Below are 14213 nucleotides of genomic sequence, written 5' to 3'. Positions count from 1 at the left end.
TATTCACTTACAATCTTATCATGTCAGGTTTTTTTCACTTTGTTTGCAAGTAATGTTTTTGTGCCACCTGTGATTTATTTTTCATAATTTCCATCAAGATCACACATACATTTATTCCAATTAAATATTTCAGCAGTCGTCCACCATTTGAATGTTAAAAGTAATACGTATCCTCCAGGGGCTACTAACAACTACAAAGAAAAATTATTCATAGCTGCACACTGCCGTATCTCTTTAAGTTAGATTTAAATTTTAAATTACTTAAGCTATAAACAGCTATCAGTTGTCATCTTGAAGGAAGGAAAGTTGTTTCATGTTCCATTGGTACTGAGGCATTAGTGACAGAGCACAAGCTTGTGTTGGGGGGAAAAAACCAGCCATGTCCTTTTCAAAGGATGCATCTCATTGTTTGCATTAAGCAATTTAGGCAAATCATGGAAAATCTAAATACGGATGGCTAGGTGGGAAACTGAAACCAGTGCATTGTTGTGCTGCTGCGCTATCTTGCTCAGCTCATCTACTGAGAAGTGGTGCCCAGCTTCACATTACTTGTATTATTTCAAAAGTACTCTTCAGTGACACTGTTTACCATACACTGACCAGTTCGCTAGCAGCCTTGGGCAGATATCAGATTTTGTTATGTATGGAGGAAGTCTTTCTCTCTCTTCTGAGCTAGCAATTTCTCGACTTTTATAATTTCCTGTTTAATTGGTAGTAATAGTGATTGTTGTTGTAAATATCTATCAATCAAAAGCACGTAACTTAATGTGGATAAGCCAAGAGAAACTACATATTTTTTTAAGTAATAGTACAATGTTCTTTTTACTGCAGTTCTGTTTATGTTCACTAATTTCAGCACTAACAATATACTGTATTACAGAGGGTGTCTATAAAAGAATGTTCCAGTTTCATGGTATATTATAACAGTTTAATTTAGACTATTTACAACAAATCATACATCAAATTGTAGGTAAACAATGTTCAATATGTCCACCTTTAATTATACAGCACACATCCAACCTAAAATCCAGTTCTTCTGAAACTTTGGTTGGTTGGTTGGTTTTGGGGAAGGAGACCAGACAGCGTGGTCATCGGTCTCATCGGATTAGGGAAGGATGGGGAAGGAAGTCGGCCGTGCCCTTTCAGAGGAACCATCCCGGCATTTGCCTGGAGTGATTTAGGGAAATCACGGAAAACCTAAATCAGGATGGCCGGACGCGGGATTGAACCGTCGTCCTCCCGAATGCGAGTCCAGTGTCTTACCACTGCGCCACCTCGCTCGGTGCCTGAAACTTTGGTTAACAAGTCTGGAGTACTGGAAGCATAGCCTCTTCAGTTCTGTGCTAATTCTGTCAAATTGTTAGATAGTGGGAGAATTTGGATACAATCTTTTACAACACACCAAAGGAAAAAAAACTCCATGGCATGAGGTCAGGTGAACATGGACACCAGTGGAAGAGAGCTGCAAGAACACAAAACGCTTTATGTTCAGAGGTTGACATTTCATGCATGTGTGCAAGCAGGAAAAAGAAAGTAGTGTTTCCATAAGCGCTTATCTAAAACTGTTTGAGTTACTTTTTGATTGTGACCATGAACCAACACTCTGCAGTGCTTATATTTTATACAATTAAAATTTATAACTAGGATATTCTTTTATGAACACTCTTTGCATCATACACTGGCTTGCTTTTATAACTACAAAATGGTAAACTTTGCATAGTAATGTTCTTTAAAAAAATTGAGTTAGAAATATAATTTTATTTTTAAAAATTTATGGGGACATAATGTCCTGAAATCTCTCTAGAGTGAGAGTTACTACTTTATCCTTGTAATTCTTTGCTAGTTACTTACTTGAGTCTTAGACTGACTTCGATGATAAGACTGTTTATGGAATTCCAGCAAGCAACTGATATGTTTGTTCTTTGTGACAGTAATTATGTCCCTGACTTGTCCATTTGAGGTAAAATCACAAAGTTAATTATACCATCAAGTCTTCTCACACATGGTTCAAATAACAGACTGTTAATAGATGTCATAGAATAAGAACACCATTTCAGTTTTCAATAATGACAGCTTGTAGCGAGCAGACTGATCATGATCTTTACAGGCAGCAGTTACTAAGGAAGAGAATGACAAGGTACAATAACAGTTCCAGAGAATGATGAGAGGTAATTGAATTTATTATTAGTACCAGCTGTGATCAAAAAGTAAGACTCTTTATTTGTTCATCAATTTTGTGTCCTTCAGAGTAATCCTCCTCAGATATGATACATTTGTGCCAATGCTTTTTCCAGTCTTGGAAGCACTTCTGGAACTCACTTTTCGTTGTGGTGTTCAGCTCCCTCGGCAATTCTGTTTTTCTCTCTTCAATGGTGGCAAAATGATATCCTTTCATGGTTGTCTTCAGACTTGGGAATAGAAAGAAGTTTGCAGGGGGCCATGTCTGGTGAATACAGTAGCTGAGGCAACATGACAGTTTTGTTTTTTTTGCCAGGATTGCTTCATGCAAATGTCACACAGTTTCCAGGTAGTATTCCTTATTGATGATATGACCATAATGCAGGAACTCACAGAGCACTATCCCATTGTAATCAAAGAACCACAGTGAGAAGAATCTTCACGTGATCGAAATTTTTTTTGTCTTTCCAAGCAGTTTTCAATTGGGCTTTGCTTTTGACATCATATCCATACATCCATATTTTGTCATCTGTTATAACCTTCTCTAGAGGCTCTGGATCATTGTCGACTTCATTCAGAAATTCCTGAGCAATGCCTACACAACATCATTTTTGGTCAAAATTCAAGAATTTTGGAAAAACATTGCTGCTACATATTTCATGCTGAAAACATGTACAAAAATTGCTTGGCATGAGCCAAAGTATTTGCAAACAGCATCAGCAACCTCTTTGAGGTGGGCCATTCATCAATTTTCCAGAACCATTTACTGTACTTCTTTCACATTGACGTCAGTAATTGATGTGCTAGGGCATCCAGAGCAGCCATCGTCTTCTCTTTGAAATGTTTATACCACTTGTAAACTCTTATCTCACCCATAGTAGATTCACCAAAAGCCACAATCAACATTTTGAATTTGGTGCTGCACTTTATTCCATTTTCAACTCTTTGCACCATCCTTTTCAAAAGTAAAAATTACTGATCACTTGAAAACACAAATAACCTTTTCAACTGTCAACAATAAACTAAATATTCAAAACAGCTGAAAATGCAAACATACACCAGGACCATGTGTACCAACAAGGTAATGAAATTTGAAAATTTGACATACAAAACCCACAAAATTAAAAAAAAAATTCCTTTACTTCTTGATGACACCTCATACTTAATAAGTATTTTTAACTATTCAATAAACTTTCCATAAAAAAATGATGCCCAATATCCTTAATAATATACAGAAGAGACTGGGAGAGAGAAAAGGTGAAGGAAATGTAAAGCAAAAGCAAACTGGAAAATTGTTTACCAAATGTTTCCATTAGAAGACAATTCCCCAAAAGAAGGACAGTGTTGTGTACTTGTTTTGCCTCACCTGAAAGAGGACAAACAAGGTATAATAAACTATGGACTCAACAGCCACCTTTCTGTAATGTATAATACAGGGTGATTCAAAAAGAATACCACAACTTTAGGAATTTAAAACTCTGCAACGACAAAAGGCAGAGCTAAGCACTATCTGTTGGCGAATTAAGGGAGCTATAAAGTTTCATTTAGTTGTACATTTGTTCGCTTGAGGCGCTGTTGACTAGGCGTCAGCGTCAGTTGATGCTAAGACGGCGACCGCTCAACAGAAAGCTTTTTGTGTTATTGAGTACGGCAGAAGTGAATCGACGACAGTTGTTCAGCGTGCATTTTGAACGAAGTATGGTGTTAAACCTCCTGATAGGTGGTGTATTAAACGTTGGTATAAACAGTTTACAGAGAATGGGTGTTTGTGCAAAGGGAAAAGTTCTGGACGGCCGAGAACGAGTGATGAAAATGTAGCACGCATCCAGCAAGCATTTGTTCGCAGCCCAGGAAAATCGACTCGCAGAGCTAGCAGAGAGCTGCAAATTCCACAATCAACTGTATGGAGCCCATGACAGAGCACTTCATCACTGGCCTCCAAGAAGCCCTGATCTTACCCCCTGCGATTTTTTCTTATGGGGGTATGTTAAGGATATGGTGTTTCGGCCACCTCTCCCAGCCACCATTGATGATTTGAAACGAGAAATAACAGCAGCTATCCAAACTGTTACGCCTGATATGCTACAGAGAGTGTGGAACGAGTTGGAGTATCGGGTTGATATTGCTCGAGTGTCTGGAGGGGGTCATATTGAACATCTCTGAACTTGTTTTTGAGTGAAAAAAAACCTTTTTAAATACTCTTTGTAATGATGTATAACAGAAGGTTATATTATGTTTCTTTCATTAAATACACATTTTTAAAGTTGTGGTATTCTTTTTGAATCACCCTGTATATTCACTGAAATTATCATCACGTGGACTGGAAAAACATTAGCTTTTAACTAGGTAAAGGTACAAACTGGCAGTAGGAGTGGATATACAGGGTAGTAAATGAGTAGCGGTACCTCCAGGGTTTGAGAAACTGACTGTGCATGAAAACTACGAGACACAGAAAAATGACACTTATCAGTGAATAGAGCATCTCCATGTTTTGGCTCATAATATGTGCTGTGTTGTAATTGCAGAGTACACACCTAGAGAACAGGCATGTCACAATATAGTGTATAATGGAATGATACATGTGTTTTGTGCCCTTGAATTCAATAACTTTGAGTCAATTTTGATGGCTTAGTGACGATTTCATACCAGATATCAAGTAAAAGCTCTGACAGAGAAAACAATCCCTGTGCAGTACAACACATACCGTATTTACTAGAATCTAAGCTGCACTTTTTTTCCGGCTTTCATAATCCAAAAAACCACCTGTGGCTTAGAATCGAGTGCAAAGTAAGTGGAAGTTCTGAAAAATGTTGGTAGGTGCCGCCACAACTAACTTCTGCGTCGAATATGTGTAGCACTACACAGGCATGCTTTGCAGGCACAAAGATAAATACTGGTGCCAAAACCTCTGCGTCAGTAAATAAATAAAAAAAAAAAAAAAAAAAAAGGTGGAAGACGAGCTTTTTTCTCTGCCCCGATTTTCGACCACTGCATCTTCATACATTATCCAACGAAGTAAATACAAATTCCGTATTGTTCATCTTCGAATGTAGCAGCATTTCAATGTACTATGAAAATCCGACTGCCAAGGCTGTTTGGGATGTTCGTCAATATGGCCAACTCTACGTTCTGAATTTTTTCCTACCTGTGAGAAGAGATGGTTGCTAATAGGAACTTTTATGAATTGTGAATCACATGCACTATTCTCTTCATCATAAGAATAATACGAATATAAACATTTTGTCATGTATTCTTTCGTGTTTGCTGATATCTCATTTAAATCCTGTTTGCCTAATAAACTACGAAACTAGAGTGAGACAACAGTAAACGCGGAAGAATATACATATCATGTCATGTTTATATTCATATTATTCTTATGCCTAATAGTGATACAGTCAGAAATGAAGCACGGCAATTGACTAGATTTTTAAATCTAAGATGACTCTAATTTCTGTGCAGAATGTAATGTACTAAAGAGCCGTCTGTAAAGATTTTCAAACGGAGAAAAATTTTCGCTAAACTCTCGTTCAGAACATCTACTATCATACGCAGTCTATTATGTAGTTCTTGTTGATAATTATCAAAGAAAGCAGCAGTGTAAGTAACAACAAATAGCAGTCTCTTGCCATTGTTTTGCTAATGAGACGATTCCTCTCTTTTTTTAAATTTTTAGCTGCGGTAGCGTGCACAGAAGCAAGTCATGCCGCGAGCGGCGACAGGTCGTAAACACTCATTATCAGAATGCAACAATGCATAACACAGTACAGTAATGCATTTTCAGCTTAGAGTGACGTAAACACCTATAACAAAGAGAACGGCACTTATCAGACCAAAGAAAAATAAGCAATCAATTCAAACCAGACGAAGCACGTGAAAAAGGAAGGGTACCCGTATAAATATGGACGGAGCGCCTGACGCATAGCAATGGCTACCTGGTAAAGCTTAACTGCTTAGCTTACGACTCGAACCAAACTACTGTAGATGTATTGTCATTCATCCGACCTAAATTTTGTCTTATATTACAATGGACCAACTTTGTTTCCATTTGGAGGTGCGGCCTAAAACTTGTCTTTCCCCTTGAATTTCGAGTCTCATTTTTCAGGTGCGGCTTATATTCGAGTAAACACGCCTTGAGACTGCCTGCTTATGTGGTGTGAAGAAAACAGACTGGCTGGGACCATCAGCAGAGAAGTTGGGGCTAGTGTGGGTATCATTTCTCATGATCCCAAAGAAATTAACAACACCTGCAAGCAGAGGACTGCTTCTACCACAATCAACTGTCTGGCACATCCTGAACAAATATCTGTGGGTAAAACCATACTCACCGCAGCTGTTATAAGCACAGAGTACTTGGGACAGTGAGCTTCATGCTGTCATTTGCAATGACTTGTAGTGGCTACTGGAGGAAGACAGTTTTTCACAAAAGTTGGTTTTCAGTGACAAAGCCTTGATACATGTGTCTGGAAAGGTGAATCAACATAATGTGTGTGTGTTTAGGGTGTAAAAAATCCATACTTCCCTTCTGGCATTCAGAATTACCTCAATGCTAAACTGCCTCAGCATTGGATTGGACATGCTTCCCGTGACGACTCTTCTTCTTACATCAAAGATCATGTGTTCCTGCCTCCATTGCCAGTAAACATGGAAGAGTTGCAAGGAAGGATAATTAATGCAGTCACTGATATTGACTGTAGTGTGTAGGGACATGTGTGGCAAAAGTTTGACTATTGTATTGATGTTCGTTGCATCACCCTTACCAAGCACCTGTAGTGTGAGTTGGAGAGATGCTCTATTTACGGGAACCCCAGAGGTATTTATGAATAACCCTTTAGTACAATGGATCATTTGCAAATCATGAACAAAATTATACAATAAAGTAATGAATGTGAATCACTACTTCGTATGGGATTCATATCTTTTGATATGGTTTCAGTTATATCTGCACTAATGACACTTAAGAAACAGGGTACAGATTCAACATATTTTACAAGTTTAATGAAGAATGTATACATTAATGTTGCACCTTCCATTAGAATTGAAAAATGGAAGTTTTTAGGTTCATAACTGGGAAAATGAAGAATGAATAAATGTTACAGTAATGGAACATACCTGAACCATCTCTGTTTTAACTGGACACAGTTAGCTTGAATGTAGGTAACAAGATCAAAATATTTTCTAGCAAATACCATGAAAAGAAAATTAAAGAAGTTAACAATGAAGGCATAGGGCAATTGAGGACAATGACTGGATGGACAGCAGAATGGCGTTGAGTGCCTTTGGTGAACTAAACGCAGCTGTCAAAGCTAAGTGCTTGATATTCTGGAAATGACAGTTTACAATCAGTAGGTATTACCAATTTTGGCATATGTCAGTGAGACATCGAAGATTGAAAAGCTGTCAGGGAGCAATGCAGAAATGGATTTTGCAAATTAATGGTATACAGAGGAACACAAGTAAATAGGTCAGGGCGTAGAATGGAAAGGAAGACATAATTATGAATAATAAGAAGATGGACAATATTTTTGCTAACTTAAAGTTCTTTACTGTGGGTGAATAAGGTGATTTAACTTCTAGTCAATGATGAGGTACTGGAGACAGAGCAGCACATTGAATTGGGTAATAAGCAAATTGAAATTAGCCACATCATATTCAAAGATATGATCCTAACATTCCAATTTAGTGAAACTGTAAAAACTTAAATCTACCTGATCAGTCACCTTCTATTATCTTATTCACTACCATTCTTAATCTCTTCCTTTTTCCTCAATCCTTTCTGTTCATGTTTCTTTCCAAGCACTGCCATCTCTTATGTTGTGTTATTAACTGCTCCCCTCCCCCGATCTTGAACTCAGTTCTTCCCACTGTGAGTCCATTATCTTAACCATTGCATCTCCCTTGGTAGAACAAGAGTAGCAGGGAGGTACAGAGTTTGAAGGAAACGAGACCACGTAAGGCTTACATAAGGAAAACCACACAAAATCCCTCACTATTAAGGATGAGACAGGATTTAAAACTGAAAACCTAAGTGGTTGAAGTGACCAACAGAGGGCCAGTTAATAAGGCAACATGAGGGAAGACATGGCTTACAGAAGAAACACCATCATAAAGAGGGTGAAAAATGGGTGAAATAAAGACTGGAGGTGTTACACAGGAAACAAAAGATGACAACAGGTGCTGTGCACCATATTAAATTTTCCCATTTGAAGATGATGCTCAACAACATTATCAGTGCCCTTACTGAGTGTGCATTTAGTAAAATGAAGGAAAGTGGTATATCAGTCTTACTACATATACGCCCTACATGCATTAATTAGTAGTGCAATTAATGACAATATCAAGGTTTAGGAGGGACACCACATCAGCCTAGATCTTCCAGTAGAACTGACACCCACACCACCATCCCCATCAATCCACACCAGCACTTTCAATTACAACGCTGTTTCAAGTTCGGGTTATTTTACATCCTTCTTGGCATTGTCATTATGAGTCCGTGGGTCATAAGCATCCTCTCCTTGATGTTTAGAAATATGCCACTCAACTCTGTGACCTGTTGTGATATTGTCCCAGTCTTTGTCACTCATGCACTTTCCATAATTTTAGTTCTAGTTTGGTTGTCATTTCCTGATTAGTATACTTTTTCGCCTTGGTAAGAGACCCCTTGTGAAGCCAGTAAAGAGAACTCTGTATCTGGAAGCAATATTTATGGTTACGTGCCTAGTATGACCAGTAGTACCTTTACCTGTGTTATCCCAAAGACTGAAGTGGCTTCAACAGCACAGTACTCTGTGTAATCTTAGGACTGATTTGTATCAATTATATTACAGAGTGTACTTGCAGAAACTGGCTTCAGACCCTATGACTGCCACTGAGGATTGCATCATGACAGAGTGTAAGCAGTAGCAATGGGATCTTAAAGTTATTGGTGCCCAATCTTGTCAATATTCACATACATTTGACAGCTTTTGGACATACCTGTAAGTTGGTTGTGTTATTCACCAACACTCTGAGAGATATGTGTGTGAAAGTTATGCTACTTATCCAAATACACTCCTGGAAATGGAAAAAAGTACACATTGACACCGGTGTGTCAGACCCACCATACTTGCTCCGGACACTGCGAGAGGGCTGTACAAGCAATGATCACACGCACGGCACAGCGGACACACCAGGAACCGCGGTGTTGGCCGTCGAATGGCGCTAGCTGCGCAGCATTTGTGCACCGCCGCCGTCAGTGTCAGCCAGTTTGCCGTGGCATACGGAGCTCCATCGCAGTCTTTAACACTGGTAGCATGCCGCGACAGCGTGGACGTGAACCGTATGTGCAGTTGACGGACTTTGAGCGAGGGCGTATAGTGGGCGTGCGGGAGGCCGGGTGGACGTACTGCCGAATTGCTCAACACATGGGGCGTGAGGTCTCCACAGTACATCGATGTTGTCGCCAGTGGTCAGCGGAAGGTGCACGTGCCCGTCGACCTGGGACTGGACCGCAGCGACGCACGGATGCACACCAAGACCGTAGGATCCTACGCAGTGCCGTAGGGGACCGCACCGCCACTTCCCAGCAAATTAGGGACACTGTTGCTCCTGGGGTATCGGCGAGGACCATTCGCAACCGTCTCCATGAAGCTGGGCTACGGTCCCGCACACCGTTAGGCCGACTTCCGCTCACGCCCCAACATCGTGCAGCCCGCCTCCAGTGGTGTCGCGACAGGCGTGAATGGAGGGATGAATGGAGACGTGTCGTCTTCAGCGATGAGAGTCGCTTCTGCCTTGGTGCCAATGATGGTCGTATGCATGTGTGGCGCCGTGCAGGTGAGCGCCAGAATCGGGACTGCATACGACCGAGGCACACAGGGCCAACACCCGGCATCATGGTGTGGGGAGCGATCTCCCACACTGGCCGTACACCACTGGTGATCGTCGAGGGGACACTGAATAGTGCACGGTACATCCAAACCGTCATCGAACCCATCGTTCTACCATTCCTAGACCGACAAGGGAACTTGCTGTTCCAACAGGACAATGCACGTCCGCATGTATCCCGTGCCACCCAACGTGCTCTAGAAGGTGTAAGTCAACTACCCTGGCCAGCAAGATCTCCGGATCTGTCCCCCATTGAGCATGTTTGGGACTGGATGAAGCGTCATCTCACGCGGTCTGCACGTCCAGCACGAACGCTGGTCCAACTGAGGCGCCAGGTGGAAATGGCATGGCAAGCCGTTCCACAGGACTACATCCAGCATCTCTACGATCGTCTCCATGGGAGAATAGCAGCCTGCATTGCTGCGAAAGGTGGATATACACTGTACTAGTGCCGACATTGTGCATGCTCTGTTGCCTGTGTCTATGTGCCTGTGGTTCTGTCAGTGTGATCATGTGATGTATCTGACCCCAGGAATGTGTCAATAAAGTTTCCCCTTCCTGGGACAATGAATTCACGGTGTTCTTATTTCAATTTCCAGGAGTGTATATACATCCCTCTCCGGTGAAACACTGAAGTCCCTCAAATCTCAGAGTAGGATTCTGAGAGTGGCAGAGGCTGCCTTCAAGCAGCAGTTAGGTAGTCTTACTTGCTATGCATCCTAATTTATTATCTGATCACCATTTCTGCACCTGAGCAAACTCTTCACATTCTTTTCTTTTCAGCTTGGCTCTTGAGTCCTCTGCAACCACAATCAGTATATAATTGGCATAGGCTGTGACCCCTGATACATGACCCTTTTCTTTTGGAGTAGTTAGGAATGGCTCAAAGCTAAGGTCCCAGATAATTGGTCCATATGTAGATCCCTGCGCACAACCTTTAGTGATTTGCTTCACTATTTAAACTGAATGCTGTGCCTCATGTCACAGTGTGCTCTTCTCTATAAACTAGGAAGTTCTTATACAAACTTGAAAAAAGCCTGTAGTCAGTGCAGGCAGGCAAATGTTGTGGATCACCATAGATACACAATGAGACATTGTCCAGGGGATTTTAAAAAACACAACAGAAAAACGTGGACATCTGATTTGATTACCTGAATGAAAAAAGAGGGGGGGGGGGGATGGCTCAGTCACTCTGTACCACATTACTACCTTCAGTGTTAAAACTTAAGCTGGAGTCTGGACACAAAATAAGGTTGTGTCCACCTCTTCATGTTGTCAACTACTATATAGGACACAACTCAAATTTAGTTCGTGCCTTCTCATTAAGTACAAAACCAAGTGAGTGACAAAATGCAGAGCCTTGTCAACTAACCACACAGCTTATTATCCACCACCACTACCTGCTCCTCTTCCCACAGTTACATGTTCCACAGTTACATGGCTCTCAGATTCAAGAGCAAGACAGGCCTTCAAAGGAATGGCACATTATGTCACATTGTAGCCAGCAGAATGATATGAGCCCCTTTTCTGTTGTAGCAGTAGTATGTACTGCAGATTTTGGGCCATTTTCCCTGCCAGAAATATTTTTTGTAGTATACTAAGAGAATCATAGCAGACAAGAAGCTTATTGCTTTGATGACGCCTCAAATGCTGCAGTACTATCATTGCTACTTGTAATTGTGCTACACACAGTAAACCCATTATGAAGATGAATCCCACAGACACAGTTTCAGGTAACAGTTGCACAACGTAGAATGTTCCCTTGCTTTGAATCATCACTGCAGAATCAAAATGCTTATCAGCAATGTTGTAAAATAAAGACTCAATAGGTACACATAGAGTGGAATTTTTTAAAAATCTGTCAAATCAACAATAATTCCAATCTCTTCAGAGGCAAAGGAGATGGTATGCTCATTAATGTAAAATACAGACATCAGCCGCACCCCTTCTCTAAATGGTAATTCGAAAAGGACTCATTCATTACTGGAAATTATTTAAAAGTCTTTCCATTAGTGGGCAATAAATAGTAAGGTATGGAAGATCTCTGCAGTGTAGATTGTGTCTTACAAACCTGTTGGTCCATGAAGAGTCGCCACTTGCTTGTAAGTGGCAACTCAATAGCATCAGCAGGACTGGATTACCAGCCTTGGTGACCATCCTAATTCCCTTGTCGTGCACCATGTCCAATATTTTTCAGCACAATGGGCGACAGTACCAATGGGGTGGCGAGAAAGGCCCCACCTAGGGCATAGACACAGAGGGTGCACAAAACTGACAGGAAAAAGCAATAACAAATAAATAACTAAACAAGAAAAAAAGTTAGTTTAGAATTAATCAGAGGAGAATCAAGAATTTTTATTCACTATTGTTCACTTTACCATTAAATAGGCTTTTTCATTGTTGTATAATACAGGATGTAGTAATACATGTGGGTCTATAGTAATAAAATAAACTTATGACAATTAACTGTAGTATACCTATTAAGCTTCACAATAATACACTACAGGAAGATTTCTAACAGCTGGTGCCCATAAGTTATAATATGATGTAGTACAGTATGAACACTGTGCAATAATAATTGGATAGAGTATACAGGACATAATCATACAAAACACAGAAGCAAAATTATACAAAAGCCTAAACATACCACATAATGATACAGTAAACTATAGGAAACTTTGTTGCATGCTAATATCCTCCTCAAGTATATCAAAGAGTTCCTTAATATGGTAAAATGTGTGGTCCAATAGCCAGCTGCACCATTTAATTTAAAATTTTTTAGACCCATAGACCGAATGTAGATTGGCAATTTTTTGAAAATTTTGGGTGGGTTCACTTTGTGAGAATTTCCAGTTCTTGCTAACCTGTGCTGTGGTATATCTAAATTAGCCTTGGCTCTGGTGTTGTGTTCATCAGTTACTGCCCTAGAGCAAATTCTTACAGATTATTTTTAACATAGAGCACAGACACTTATACATACAAATTTATAATTGTGAGTATTCTGAGCTTGGAAAGAAGAGGGTGACAGTGCTCCATGTGTTCTGTTTTACACATTATTTTTTTCATATTTTAAAAATATTCTTGATGTGAGGGGAGTGTCTCCATACAATCACACCATACTTGGCTTCAAAATGAGGTATGAGAGCCGAGGTATTTTTTCACACATGTGACATGTCCCTTCCAGCTGAGTCTGGAATCACTTTAAATACCTAAAAGTTTTACTGGCTTATTTTCTGATTCATTAGACATTCCCATTAGGAGTTGTTGGGTTTTATCTGGATTACACAGGAGTTTATCAGCTGCAAACCAGTCCAAGGCAGTATCGAGAGTTTCTTTTGTTATCCTATTCAGATCTGAGATACACAAAGCTCTCCTACACCTAATATTCCTATTTTCTGCTTACAAGACAAAGCATTTCCCTTGGCCTGTGTATTAACACGATTCACATTGTCCATCGCACTTCACATAGTGTAGACCGGGGAACTGTCTGCTATGCATGCCCGATGTAAAACTCTTTGGGCACGGCCCATGCTGCCTGAGTTGTTGTTGTTCTGCCGGCATAGGGTGCGGCCGAATTCTCGCGTGCCCTCTGGTGGACGGGACTTTACTTGCGGCAACTACTGTCCGTGACGCGCCGCGCCGATGTGCGCCTCCCGCGATCTTTCTGGCGGCTACTGCAGCCTGTTATTGTAAACACATGGTGTCGACACAGTGCCATATCTATAGTGTCATTTCATCCGAGCAGGATCATAAATGAACTACAGCTCAATAAACATTTGGCAATAACATGGTATGTGTGACAACAATGGACTTGATTGTCACAGCTAACAATTACATAGCTGGCTCATGTTCAACAGTAGAGTTCTTGCTGCTATTGTGCTACAGTACTGCAGGTTGTCAACTGTCAGTGAGCAGGTGCTAAGCCAATATGCTATTTGACCAAACACTTCTGATTTTTGCTGATTCCTGGCAACTGAGAACAGAAGTGAGACTGTTTGAGCTTCATCAAGTATTTCATGGAATAATAAGTGAAATGAAAAAAAAAACCTTACATACACCACACCGTTTCATTTGACCTTAACTCCTGTCAGAAAATACGTTAGATGAAAGCTGTGTATATTACCATGTAAACTGCACATTTTTGTTGACAAATGTAGCAGAGCTACTGATAC

The sequence above is a fragment of the Schistocerca nitens genome, chromosome 4 (genome assembly GCF_023898315.1).
Source record: "Schistocerca nitens isolate TAMUIC-IGC-003100 chromosome 4, iqSchNite1.1, whole genome shotgun sequence".
Lineage (NCBI taxonomy): Eukaryota > Metazoa > Arthropoda > Insecta > Orthoptera > Acrididae > Schistocerca > Schistocerca nitens.
The sequence above is the reverse complement of the archived record's forward strand: the minus strand, read 5'-3'. Positions refer to the sequence as shown.